General features: G+C 40.9%; 1 protein-coding gene across 2 annotated transcripts in view; it reads left to right on the forward strand.

Moving 5' to 3' along the window:
• Nucleotides 1-14,381, forward strand: part of LOC125460931 (protein bicaudal D homolog 1-like) — a 249,135-nt gene that overhangs the window by 26,470 nt on the left and 208,284 nt on the right. The gene's annotated exons all lie outside the window — the stretch shown is intronic.

A 14,381-nucleotide genomic window follows, 5' to 3' on the forward strand; every position in this document is an offset into this window, starting at 1 on the left:
AATTGTTATCTCTATTTCTCTTCTATAGATGCTCCAAGGTTTGTTAAGTGTTTTCTGATTTTAGTTAGATTTTCTGCATCCACAGTATTTTCCTTTTACCAAGGCAAGAGCACTTGCAGGCACCTTCAGCTAGAAGTGCTGCATGGATGATCTATCTCTGCTTCTTCCCGAGGTCCTCACCATCACAGACACTGTTCTGCTAATTTGATTCACTCCACTTAATATCAAGAACTATTTGCAAGCACTGGACACGCCCAAGTCCATTGGCTCTGGCAAAATACTTGCTGATACACTTGTGCACCAGAAGTAACTGTGTCTCTAACCAAGCTGTTTCAGTGAAGCTACAACTGGCATCTAGCTGACAACGTGGAAAAAAGACCGGAGATGTTCTGTTCTCAAAAATTGGGACAAATCCCATCTAGCCAATACTACCCAGTCAGTCAACTCTTGATTGTCAGAGTGATGGCAGAGGTCAATGACAGTGTTATCAAAGCAGCATTTTCTCAGCAATAACCTGCACACTAATGAAAACCAAAAGAACTGCGGATTCTGTAAATCAGGAACACAAACAGAAGTTGCCTGAGAAGCTCAGCAGGTCTGCCAGCATCTGTGAAGAAAAAGCAGAGTTAATGTTTCAGGTCCGATGATCCTTCCTCAGTTTCTTCACAGGTGCTGCCAGATCTTTACCGGCAGCGCCTGCGCACTGATGTTGGCTTCAGTCAGGGACTCTTGCAGCCCAATGCTATCAATGTGGACTTCACAAGTTTCAAAATCTCCCCTTTCCCCACTGCATCCCAAAACCAGCCTAGTTCGTCCCCGCCTGTCTAACCTGTTCTTCCTCTCACCTATCCCCTCCTCCCACCTCAAGCCGCACCTCCATTTCCTACCCACAAACCTCAACCCGCCCCCTTGACCTGTCCGCCCTCCCAGTACTGACCTATCCCCTCCCGACCTCACCACCTATACTGTCCTCTCCACCTATCTTCTCTATCCATCTTCGGTCCGCCTCCCCCTCTCTCCCTATTTATTTCAGAACCCTCTCCTCATCCCCCTCTGTGATGAAGGGTCTAGGCCCAAAACAGCGGCTTTTGTGCTTCTGAGATGCTGCTTGGCCTGCTGTGTTCATCCAGCTCCACACTTTGTTATCTTGCATTCTCTAGCATCTGCAGTTCCCATCATCTCATGTCCTTGGGCCATATATCTTCAGTTGCTTGGAGAGCCGAAGGGCCTGTTGCTGTGCTGTAATTTTCTTTGTTCTTGACATTTAAAGCCATTAACACTTTGAATTACCCACCACCATTATCAATGACAGTTAGGAATAGACATTAAAATTCAGCCTGGGCCAGTGATGAGCGGTTCTTTGAAAGAATGAGAGATGTTTTTCTGATCCAACCTTGACTGATTTGTAAGCCTGCATCTGAAATGATGATAATATCTTGACTTTTACCTCTACTTTGGCCACCAGCTCAACTATGATATTGCATAGTGACCTTTACTAATTGTCTGGGAATCTTTTTCTTTTCGATATGAAAATGTTTCTGTCTTATGTTTAGAAAGAATTCAAATTTCCTTCTCCTTTCTGTAGGGAAATGGTTCAATATCATATAACACAATGCAATCAATCAAATTCTAATAGAGTCATACTGCAGAGAAAAAAAAAGCCCTTTGGTCTAACTCATCCATGCCAACATAGTTTCCCAAACTAAATTAGTCCCACTTACCACAAAAACAGAAGTTGCCAGAAAAGCTCAGTGGGTCTGGCAGCATCCAGGAAGAAAAATCAGAGTGAATCTTTCGGTTCTGGTAACCCTTCCTCAGAGCTGCTGGGCTTTTCCAGCAACTTCTGTTTTTGTTCCTGATTTACAACATACGCAGTTCTTTTGTTTTTTTTAGTCCCACTTGCCTGCGTTTGGTCCATATCCCTCTAAACACTTCCTGTTTATGTACCTATCCAAATATGTTTTAAATGTTGTAACTATACCTGCATCTACCACTCCCTCTGGCAGTTCATTCCATGTGCAAACTACCCTCTGTCTGAAAAGGTTGCCTCTCACGTCCCTCTTAAATCTTTCTCTTCTTACCTTAAAAATATGCCCTCTAGTTTTGAATTCTCCTACCCTGGGGAAAAGATATGTGCTATTCACCTTATTTATGCCCCTTCATAAACATCTATGAGGTCACTCCTCAACCTCCAAAGCGCTAGTGAAAAAAGTCCCTGCTCCTTCTTATAACTCAAACCTTCCAGTCCTGGCAACATGCTTGTAAATCTTTTCTGCACCTCTCCAATTTAATAATATCCTTCCTATACAGGACAACCAGAACTGTACACAGTACTCCAAAAGTGGCCTCTCTAACATTCTGTACAACCACAATATGATGTCCCCATTCCTATACACAGTGGTCTGAGCAATAAAGGCACTGTGCTGAACATCTTTACTACCCTGTCTACATGTGACACAACTTTCAAAGATCTGTGTTCCTGAACGCCTAGGTCTCTCAGTTCGACAGCATTCCCCAGGGCCCTACCATTAACTCTGTACACCCTGCCCTTGTTCATCTTTCCAAATGCACTACCTCACATTTACCCATCTGCCACTCCTCAACCCATTGACTTAATTGTTCAAGATCTCTTTGTAATCTTAGATAACCTTCTTCAGAGTCAACTAGATCACCAATTTTGGTTTCATCTGTGAACTTACTAACCATGTTTCTTAAATTCTCATTCAAATCATTTAGATAAATAACAAACAACTGTGGAGCCAGCACCAATCCCTGGGGAGCACTGTTGGTCACAGGCCTCCAGCCTGATAAGCAACCCACAACCACCACCCTCTGTCTCCTGCCATCAAGTCACATCTGTATCCAATAGCAACCTCTTCCCAATCCCATGTGATTTAACTTTACTAACCAGTCTACCATGCAGAAACTGTCACAGGCTTTACTAAAGTCCATGTAGAAAATGTCTACTGTTCTGCCCTCATTTATCTTCTCGGTCCTGCCCTCAAAAAGCTCAATCAAGTTTGTGAGACATGATTTCCTGTGCACAAAGCCATGCTCACTATCACTAATCACTCCTTGCCTCTCCAAATTCGTGAAAATCCTGTCTCTCAGAACCTCTTCCAACAACTTACCCACTACTGATGTTAGTCTCACTGGTCTTTAGTTTCCAGCTTTCTGCTTTCAGCCTTTCTTAAATAAATGCACAACATTAACTATCCTCCAATCCTCTGTCTCCTCACTCGTGGCTGTAGATGATGCAGGGTCCTTGCAATTTCATGCCTTGCTGCTCACAATGACCTGGATACACCTGATCAGGTCCTGGAGATTTATCCATCTTTTTGTTTATGAGATCTTCAGCAAGAGCAATATGGAATATTGGTAATTGGGGTGGGTAGAGGGTGGGGTTGGAGGGTGTTGGGAAGGTAATGGCCTAGTGTTATTGTCACTGGACCGGTAATCCAACAAACCCAGGTAATGGTTAGCAGATGGAGAAATTTGAATTTAATAGAAATCTGAAATATCAGCGGAAGTCTCCTAAAGTACTAACTGGAGACATTGTGTTGTTGCTTGATATTCATTTGGAGACAATACAGTGCAAGTCACGTATGACAGATAAACTTCATTCTCTTTCTTCCCATAAAATGAAGTGGCGTTTCCTCAAGAGAAGCAAGACTGTTGTTTCATTACAGCACAGCCAGCTGAGTAGCCTTCAAAAGACTGAAACTTACAGCACAGCTTGAATCCTGTTGACTGAGATGTCCAGCTTTTTATTCCATTTTTGCTTGGCCGAGTTGCATGGTTTTTTTAATGGTTGCTGCATTCTCACTCATTTCTTGTTTCTACAGCAGTTATTTGCATCCTTACATCACTAGATTAAAGTGCACTTAAAAACACCATTAGTGAGTGATGGGATATCATAATGGACTTCGTTCATATGGCTATTTTTGCATGACTAAGCGATGTATTCAATTTCTCAACCAGGTTAAGATAATGACTGTTTGGCAGAAGTTCTGCGGAAATATGCCATAACAGTGGTAACACTGGAGATGGGAGAGTGCAAAAACAGTTTATATCACAAGGCTGCAGTTACAATGACAAAACTGCTATTGTTTCAATGACCTCTTCTTGTAACATATCCTCATTGACAATAAAACCAGAAGGAATATGGCCTGCCTTGAGCAGGATGTGTGTTAGTATGCATGCTTCATTCCTGTCCATTGAATTAACTAAACAATACGTAGGTTCTGAAGAAGGGTCACAGGACTCAGAGCATTAAGTCTGATTTCTGTCCACAGAGTTGCCACTCCTGCTGAGTTTTTCCAGCAGTTTTTGTCTTTGCTTCTGATTTCTTGCATTCACAGTTCTTCCTTTTAAACAATACTGGACTTGTCCTCAAAATGTAATCTGCAAAAACCTATTCAATTCCTATTGATCTTATTGGAAATGTGTATTGGAAACTACAACTCACCAGCATTGGCTATCATCTCATTGGTTGGCTCAGGGTTACCAGATACCTGAGATATTTTGAATGTTTGTACACGACAATGTTTAGCCTGGCACTAATGGTTGCAACTATCCCTCTGGATTTTTAATCTATTAATTCAGGAGAGGTTGTAGAAACTGACTCCTCTCCCAGCTGGAATGCTTTGTGCCTTCATTCTGTAGATGTTTCAAATTAATATCAAATATGGACAACGTCCAGGAAATCAGTTGGTTCCTTGGGAGTTTGAGCATGCACTGAATTTACTCCATGAAGTATTGAGATTTTCTAACTGTTGGTCTGCTTGGTTGGCCATTCCAGAGGGCAGTTAAGAGTCTGTCACATTGCTGTGGGTCTAGAGCCACATGTAAGCTAGACCAGGTAAGGACAGCAGTTTCTTGTCCTTGAGGACATTAGTGAATGAGAGGGGTTTTTAAACAGTGATTTCCTGGTCATCATTAGACTTTAATCCAGGATTTTACTGAGTTAATATTCCACCATGTGCTGTGGTCGAATTGAAACCCAGGTCCCCACATCATTTCCTGGATCTCTGGATTACTGGTCAGTGACAATACCACTAAGCCATCATTCACTACCACCTTTTTAAGGGCATCTAGGGAAGGGCAATAAATGCTGGTCCAGCCAACAACACTCACATCCCATGAAATGCAAAGAAAAGTGTTAATCTTGAAAGACTGCCTTGTTCCAGCAGGGATTTCTACTGCAATTTTAGTGTTGCTTAGAGGCAGAAACGGATGTGAACCAACTAGCCACAAAACGACATGACCCACTATCACTCGTATCCTTACATACAGATAAGGAAGGACACCACTTTGATTGGGACAACACATCCATCCTAGGACAAGCCAAACAGAGACATGCACGAGAATTCCTAGAAGCATGGCATTCCAACCGGAACTCCATCAACAAACACATTGATTTGGAGCCAATCTACCATCCCCTGAGAAAAAGAACAGGAAATGACATCACCAACACAGGAAATGACATCACCAACCCAAGGAAACCTAACCAGATAAATAGAAAGCGGGATATAACACCAGCGCTTTGTCGGAGGCTCACTGATGATGTTACCTAGAATGGTGATGAAATGTCTGAAAACGAACCTTCCAGCTCAGCGAGCAAACTCACATCCAGAACCTCAACCTGAGCTACAAATCTTCTCAAAACTCGGATGTGTACCAAGCTAAAGTCATAGCATAAGTCCACCATTGCTCCAGAACGTAATTTGTCTTTGTGCTGCAATCCCAGTGGTGCTACCAAGCCTGCAGTGATTTGCCAAATGCTAGTCAGGAGGTCCATGAACCCAAGAAATGCATATGGAAGTGGAGTGATATTCCTTCATAGAGAAGATCACAATTAAAGTTAGACTTTCCCTGGTCTGAGCACTGTTGCCAGCAAGTGCCCTTGGTGACTGAATCGGGCAGGAGTCTCCAATTGTTTCTCCACTCAGATTGGAAGTACAAAAGCCAAATGCTGTGACTTGGACTGAAAGCTCTTCTGTTTGTTGGAACAATTCCCTCATTGTTTTAAAGGGTATGGGTTGGGCTGGGGATTTACACTTGTGTCATTGTTCCAGCATAAGTCATTTTGTTTCGGAGCTATGTCAAATTGCAAAGAGGAAGTCCTAGTTGAATTTTGATCTGGAAGGTAGATGGTTGGAGCCGGAGAAGAGTTTCCTCAGTAGTGTTAAAGTGCCCTGCACAGTATTTCCCCAATTTAATAAATGTTAAATAGTGGAAGTGTTAATGTTTTACAGAATGCCTCGTAATTCTGATTACCGTAATGAATAGTATTTTTTAAGAATGCATTATGTGTGGACCTCTTTAGTGCATTAGGAACTGTTTATCCAAGGGGTGGATGGAGGTTTGGAGGTATTGGTTACTAGAAAATCAAAGCAGAGTGATGCAAACCAGTATAGGGAAGGAATTAATGGATTAATGAGGGTAGAAATTGTATTTTCAATATAAAAATTCTTATGGAAGTTGGAACTTAAGACGTTCTGGATATCATTAAAATGTATTATCATGGGTGAGTACTGTGCGTGGTGCTGTAATATAGTTAATCTTTCGTCAAAAACCATTTGTTTTTAGTCCTTCAATTCTTGTTGAAATACGTTACTAATTTTACAGCGCGCGTGAAATGTATTTGATCTTCCCTGCTTCAATGGAAGGTTATAATTTCATCACCTAAGACTGGATTTCAATTTTTTTTAATGAAGTCAAACACCACCTTTTGATTGTGACAAAGTCATTTGAAGGACCGGTATGATCTCCAAACTGTTTGTACTTCGGTAGTTAAAGATTTAAGTTCATTACAATTGCATTAACAATTGCCTTCTGCACCAGCCTTTGTGTAAGAATCCATGTAAGAACTGACCAAACATACCTGCACTGACAGTTACAGGCTGCCACTGCTTTTATTTAAGAGCAGTTTCTGAGTTTTGAATTTGTTATTGAAAGTGAAAGGTGGCAATCTCTTAATAAAGTTCTCCAGGATGGTTATTAAGTGATATCTTGGCAGTTGCCATGGATGAACCAGGAGATCCACTCCCTTCTGAAGTCCAGATGTTCAAGTCTGGGCAACCCTGACCTATACAGGAAATCCAATTATGACCTTTGTAGGGCCATCAGAGATGCTAATAGGCAATATGAAACGAAGCTTGAGACCCAACCTAACCACACAGACACCCGTTGATTGTGTCAAGGCTTACACGATATAATGGGCTGCAATGTGAAGTCAAACAGAATCAGGGTAACATCCCTACCCAATGAGTTCAAGGCATTCTACACTCAGTTTGAACAGAAAGTCAATGAAATGATGCCACCTATCCCAACAGTCTCAGATGCACCTGTATCCCCTGTACCACCTGTACTGCCACAGACATCAGATCAGCCTTCTTGAGAGCGAGCACATGGAAAGCAACAGGCCAGGATGGAGTACCCACTATGTACACAGATCCTGAGTGGACCAACTGGTGGGAGTATTCGCAGACATCTTTAATCTCTCCTTACTACAATCTGAAGTTCCCACCTGCTTTAAGAAGATCACCATCATCCCAATGCCAAAGAAAAATTATGCCATCTGCCTCAATGACTACTGCCAGATGGCTGTTCAAAATGATGAAGTGCTTCAAGAGGTTAGTAATGGCTCCCGTCAGCTCCAGCCTATAAAATTGCCAAGCACTGTTGGGTAAGTTGCAAAGGATCAGCAGATTCATGGCAGCTGCTGTCTCCCTGGCCCTACATTCATCCTTAGAATGTCTGGATAACAAGGATACCTACATCAGCCTCCTACCTATTGATGATAGCTCCACCTTCAACACCATCCAAACAAACTTGTTTGTAAACTCTGAGACCGAGGTCTCTGCTCCCCACTTTGTAAATTGATCCTCAACTTCTTGACCCATAGATCACAATCAGTAAGAATAGGCAACAACACCTCCACCACCATAATCATTAACACCAGTGCCCCGTTAGACCACCGACCATACTCCAATACGTTTACAACGGTGTGGCCAAATTTTGCCCAATTCCATTTACAAGTTTGCTGACGACACCACCTTTGTAGGCCAGATTGCAAACAACGATGAGACAGTATACACAAAAGAGATTGAGTGCTTAGTGACATTGTGTAAAGACAAGAATCTCTTCATCAACATCAACAAAACGAAGGAGCTGGTCACTGTCTCCAGGAAACTGAGTGGAGGGCGCACCCCTGACTTCATTAAAGGTGCCGAAGTGGAGATGGTCAAGGGCATCAAGTTCATGGGAGAGATGATCACCAGAATCTGTCCTGGTCCATCCACGTTGACACGACTGTCAAGAAAGCAAATCATTGTCTGTACTTCTTCAGGAGGCTGAGGAAATGCAGCATGTCCACAAAGGCTGTTAGCAATTTTTAGAGATGCACAATCAAAAGCATTCTATCTGTATGCATCACATCATGGTATGTCAACCTTTCAGGTGGGGTGACTCTGTCTCTCAACCTTCATGGTCTTGACTCTCTCATAAGCATGTGGTAATACTCATTATCACCCCAACCTGTTCGAATATTGCTCACTGGCTTGGTTGTGTTCATCAAAAGCAGATATATTCAAAGGCTGAGCTAAATATAAATGAAATGAGTACCTGGCTGGGTGGACTACATTCTCCAAGCTTTGATGAGTACAGACTTGTTCAACTACTTGACTCTCTCATAACCAAGCCATTTCTTTGTGCCTACCCTAAGTGTAAGGAATGAAGGCTGACTGTGCCCACAAGCCATCCAAGGGAGGCAGCTTCAATGGCTGACCTGACCACAGCAGATCAGCAAAGCTTGGCTGAAAAGGGGACTTCTGAAGACAAGTCGTTCTGGTCTCAAAACATTAAATCTGCTTCTCTCTCCACAGATGCTGCCAGACCTACTGAGTTTCATCAGCATTTTCTGTGTTTATTTCAACTGAAAAAGAGGTCAGAGCGAACAAGGTGCTCCACTGAAAAAGGTACACAGAATGGTGGGCTGAGTGGAAAAGAACAGCAGGAAATGGAACTTAAAGGTTGTGTCTGTCAGGAGCACTGGAAGGATCCTGGAGAATGGAGCAGACGGGGATGAAGTCAGTATGCAGGGTTTGAATTCCAAGGTTGAAGGGCTGTATCACAGTGATATTGAAGACCAGCTGTTTTTAGGCCCACCACTATATTCACCTTAGAAAGAAATAAAATTCCACCCATGGTGCTCAAAAGCTGAGCACCACCGCTCACCACCCACCCCATTCTAAACCTTTGAGATTTGTTTTCTTCTATTTTAAATGAAGAAAAACAATCCAGTTTGGTCACGCCCACCAATTTTGTTGGTGGCGGGGATTTTGGAAGCCTATTAAAAGCACGCCAGGTTGCAAGATTGTGAAGAATATAGAATACATGCCAAGAAGTCTCGAACATTCAGAAAGGTAATTGTGAACGTTTTCTCACCATCATCTGTTGCCGAGAGGGGAGTGGGAAGTCTCAGTCTCCCTTTTGAACCCTGCACTGGTTGCTACCTACAGACTATATGGTGAGCCCATACACCGTGAGAAAAGACAAAAATCTCAGGCATGAGTGCAGTTTGTAAGCTGTCAAATGGCCTTACTCTCAAAAGCCTAGTCCCATGTTGGTATGACAGGTCGGCACAACATCAAGGGCCAAAGGGCCTGTACTGTGCTGTAATGTTCTATGTTCTATGTTCTATATGTTAACATCCAGGAATAAGTCAAATAGCTTGTTAAAGGAAGTGGAGAGAAAAGGACATGGGAGCAGAGAAGCTGCATGGGACTAGGATGACTGATCTTGTGGAGGATAAACACTCAGTTGGTCCAGTCAAATGGCCTGTTTCCAAATTTTAATTCTGATGTAATAGCTGTCTTCAGTCTCCATGTGTACACAGGGCTTAAAAGTGGATTTTGGAGTGCACACATATAATTGCAAGAGGCCAACTCAGCACTCAATAATGAATATCAGCAATGAGGGAGAAAATGTGAAATGCATTATTAACATCTTTGTAAACAATATTAGAAACGAGCTGTCCAGGGATATAATTAACATTAAATATTCATGATGTTATTCTGTTATTCTGTTGTCAGAGGAAGACTCTGAAATCTAGTTCTAATTCCAATAACAAAGAACAGAGGATTAATTTCATTTAAACAAAAACTTCTTAATTTAACCCTGAGTATGTGACATTTTATATATTTTGATTGAAACAGTGAACCTTTGTAACGACTAAACTACCTGGAGTTATTAAAGTGACTCATCCGAAATCCCTGTTGATTACAGTTTTCTCTCACTTTGTTTTCCCAATTTTGTCCCTGCAACTTCTAGTGTAGGCAGTATTTTCATACTGAAGGCAATGTGACTTTCTGGAATGCTGAAATGAGTGAATGCTGTTGTGTATCTACTTTTAAAGTAATTATAGTATACGACATCATTGAACTGAAATTTCTCATTGTTAATAAACTATGGAAATAACAGGCAGGAGGACTCCAACTGGTCTGCCACACTGGTCTTGAGCGGTTATGATGCAACGTTCACACACTTTGACTGCCACTTGCCTCATGAAGCAAATATTTTTATAATTTTTATAATACTTTTATTATTTTCAAGACCCCAAACAAAACTTCTCAGCCCATGTTTTTCAAGCTCAAATGTCCCCATCTCTTCAAGTTTATTTGGCTGACTAAGAGTCTTTTACACTCGCTATCAGTTTAATGGCTTTTCACCTCCAGGAACTAGATCAAAACTGCGCACAGTGTTTTAAATAAAGCCTAATCAAAGGCATCCCTTTTTTTTGAATTTGTTACCTATGATAATTATTAATATATTGTTATCAAATTCATTTTATGGCATTGTGTCAAAAGTTTATGGACTGTCAAGGTATACACTATTAACAAGGCTACCATTCACTAACCTAGTATGTTGTTTAAAAAATAATTCAACTAGATTCATGCAGGATAACCATTTCCAAAGGCCATTTTAGGAGATCTCTAATCCTTTCCTCAGTGACTGGAATATCGCAAGGACTATCTGTAGTGATGTTTTCTAACAGTCTGCTTAGATGTGAAGCCAAGCTAATGCTTCTGTTCTATCCCAGCCCCAACTTTGAGCTCTTTTTACATATGATCACTACGTGAGCCATCTTCCATAGTTTGGAAACAATTACAGTATTCAGAGTTTCGTTAAAAAAATGAAACAGCTCCCATTTCTCCGAGCATCCTATGTAAAATATTTTCAAAACCAACCGTTTAAGAGGTTCTAGGAGTCCCTCATCCTCAGGCAGGGCTCTTACTGGATCCATTTTGACATTTTAGCAACAGCCCTATGATGTACTGTTTGTAACTCCACATGATCTTCAGTGGTACAAAGTAGCCATTTAAAACCTTGGCTATTTCTTAGGAATGTTTTCCTGTAAACCCATAAATGCATAACAGATGAGTCACGTATGTGTAATTTATAAATATTTTCAATAAAGTAAATTTGTTGGCCTTTTCTTCTTAAGTTTTACTGCCATGGTGTATTTTCTTTCCCTGTGGCGCACGATTTTGATATAGTAAGACTTCACTGAGGTCTGAAAACTTTGTGATGAAGGGTTGGACAGTAACCCCAGTCTTTCTTTGTCGATAATTACCTTTCCACACGGTAGCTCCCTGCTCCCATCCACTGCTTCATAAACAAAAGGTGAATTAAATGTTACAAGGGGAATGTCTCTTGCCTGTGCTCTGTGCAGCCATTACTTCCAGTCCCAGTATTCAAATCAATTCCAGTTCAGGCCTGAGGGAGTGATTGGAAAACGTTCTTTTCATTTGATGGAGAAGAGTCACTTTGCATCATCCTTGACCCAGCATGGCATGGGGGAATATGACTGTGGTTTCACATCATGTAACAAGTTTGCATGATCATATACAAAATTATTTGCAAGTGCTCCTTTGGCAGCCCATTGCACCACTGGACTAAATGACTAATTCTCTTCCTTAGATTTTTTTTTAAGAAATGCAAAGGAGCCAACAGGGAGGTTGCAATTGCATTTGTTATGTGTGTGTGATTTTATTGCCTCTTGGTGTTTCTTAGCCATTTGAAAAGTGATGCCCTCAGCACAATCTTTCTTTTCAAAATAAAAATATAATGTGCTAATAGGTTTTGTGTCGGCAGATGGTGGAACTGGTCCAGCAGCAACTGGGAGGCTGAGTCAGGATGTAGAGTGACCAAAGCAGATGTTTCAAGCATCTCATAATGCTGAGATTATGTATGGGTTTAATATGAAAATGAAGAGTTGAACTGGGGCTGGGCATAGCTTATTCTATCTGACTAATGTGCAAATAAGTGCAAATACCTGTCTGACAACACAGCACACCGAAAGAAAATCATTGTTTCCTGCTTCATCCTTTAGTTTGATGAGAAAAACACAATATTTAACTGACCTCCCTTAAAAATGAAATGTATGATACTGATAAATAATAAATACAAAGCAATAATTGAGTGCATTGAGCTGCTTATTGATTCATTCTTGGATTGAAGTCTCAGCCCTTCAGAAGGTCAATTGAATTTTCTGGGAGATTCACAAAATGTGGATTTTGAAATAAAATAAAAGTGTTCACCTTGAAACCGGACAAATATAATTCTTTCCTCCCCAGTCTGAAGACTGCAGGAAGCTCTTTGCCACTCTCCCAACAGTGTCTGTTTCAGCAAAAACATACGTACCATCTCTCACTGGCATCATTCTGTGAGCAGCCAAGTGTGGCCAAAAGCTTATCCCTTCACATTCTGACTGCAGTGTAAATACTTACGAGCAATCCTGACTTCTCCAACTACTACTCCCATCTCCTTTTCTCCAAGGAACTCAAATATGACACTTAGCTCCTGAGTTACTTCAGCCAAGCTGCTTGATTCTCTTTGGACAGACTTGCCAAGGTGAGAGTTTCTAGCATAGTGACCAAACTCCTTTGTCCCTCTGTAAATTTCCTCATTAATACCATTTCAAATCAATCTGAAACTGTCCTTTGAGCTGAAGCATAATTCTGACATATTGGTGAAGGATAGCATAAGAAAGAATAGAAACTGGCTGCTCATCGGATTGAGCGATGGTAATTATAAGTGATAGGGTCATGTTGTTTATAATTCTTATTAATGACTGGAATGAATGCAAGTATTACCTGAAAATGTTTCCAGATATCAGTTTGGGTGTATGACCAATTTACCAGAGTATGTTAATCCAAGTGCTAGGGTAGTGGGCAAGGGGATGGATTTCAACATGGATAAGTGTAAAGATTTGTTATGAAAGTATCAAATATAAATTAAGCAATTCCAGTGTAAAACCTTATGTTTTAAATATTTCTGATGTGGGTGGAGTTGGCTGTACATCAACATCGACGGATGACTGACTTAAAACAGTGCCTGTTACAACATCAAACAGGCTATTCAGCCAAACCAGGCCATGTCATTGTTTACTCTCTGAATGAACAGGTATTTGTACCCTCCTTACCTTGTTATCACGTGATTGATTTCAGGCTGGGGCTGAGTTTGCTTCTTCCCTTAGTGAAGGCCTTTGATGCACAGGACCTTGTTAGGATGGACAAAGATTTCAACTTAAATGAGATCCTGTGGAAAGTAGCTGACCATTAGCGGGACTTCTTGTGCCTGGGCTAAATTCTAATCTGAAGGCCTTCTGCGACATTTCAGCTTGCGTTATAGTGGGAGTAAATCAGAAGCCCCATGGAACTTCAGGATCAAAATGTTTAAGATAACAGATGGTAACAAAGGAATTGAGCGTTTTGGTGGCTAGGTCTTAAACTCCTTGGTTCAGCAGATCTCCTCAGGCTACTTTATGAATAAGGATTTCCATTTAGCACATCTTGAATCATTCATTCAGCGAAGTTCATTTTACTATGCGATTTTTCTACAAAGATTCCAGTGTTTATTCCTTCACTTCTCTATTTCAAAATCCACTCCAAATGTTAATCACTTTTTATGCAAAGAACTTCCTGATTAATAAGACAAAATTATTCTTTTATTCATTTGAATTTGTGACCTCTTGTCCTGCTCATGTAGTTTAATTTAAAGCAATAAAGATCTAACATTTCAATTTCCTTAGCTTTTCTCTGTTATTCCATAGGGTCTCCCTTTCAACCGTTTTTATTCTATAATAAATAGACTTACATTTCTCCAATATTTGATGATAATTATGAACTTTGGCATCAACAGTGTTGCTCTTCACTGCTCAAGGATATGAAGAAATTAAATAAAATGATGGGATTCCTGGTGATTTATAAGGGCAGGTAGTAGATATTGCAGTTGAGCTGCTGACGGTGGATTACTGTGTTCTCTTTCTATCTGAATTACCTAAAGCTGGCAAAATTATTGGAATGAGTTCAGGA

This window comes from Stegostoma tigrinum, chromosome 18 (assembly GCF_030684315.1).
Source record: "Stegostoma tigrinum isolate sSteTig4 chromosome 18, sSteTig4.hap1, whole genome shotgun sequence".
Classification (NCBI taxonomy): Eukaryota; Metazoa; Chordata; class Chondrichthyes; order Orectolobiformes; family Stegostomatidae; genus Stegostoma; species Stegostoma tigrinum.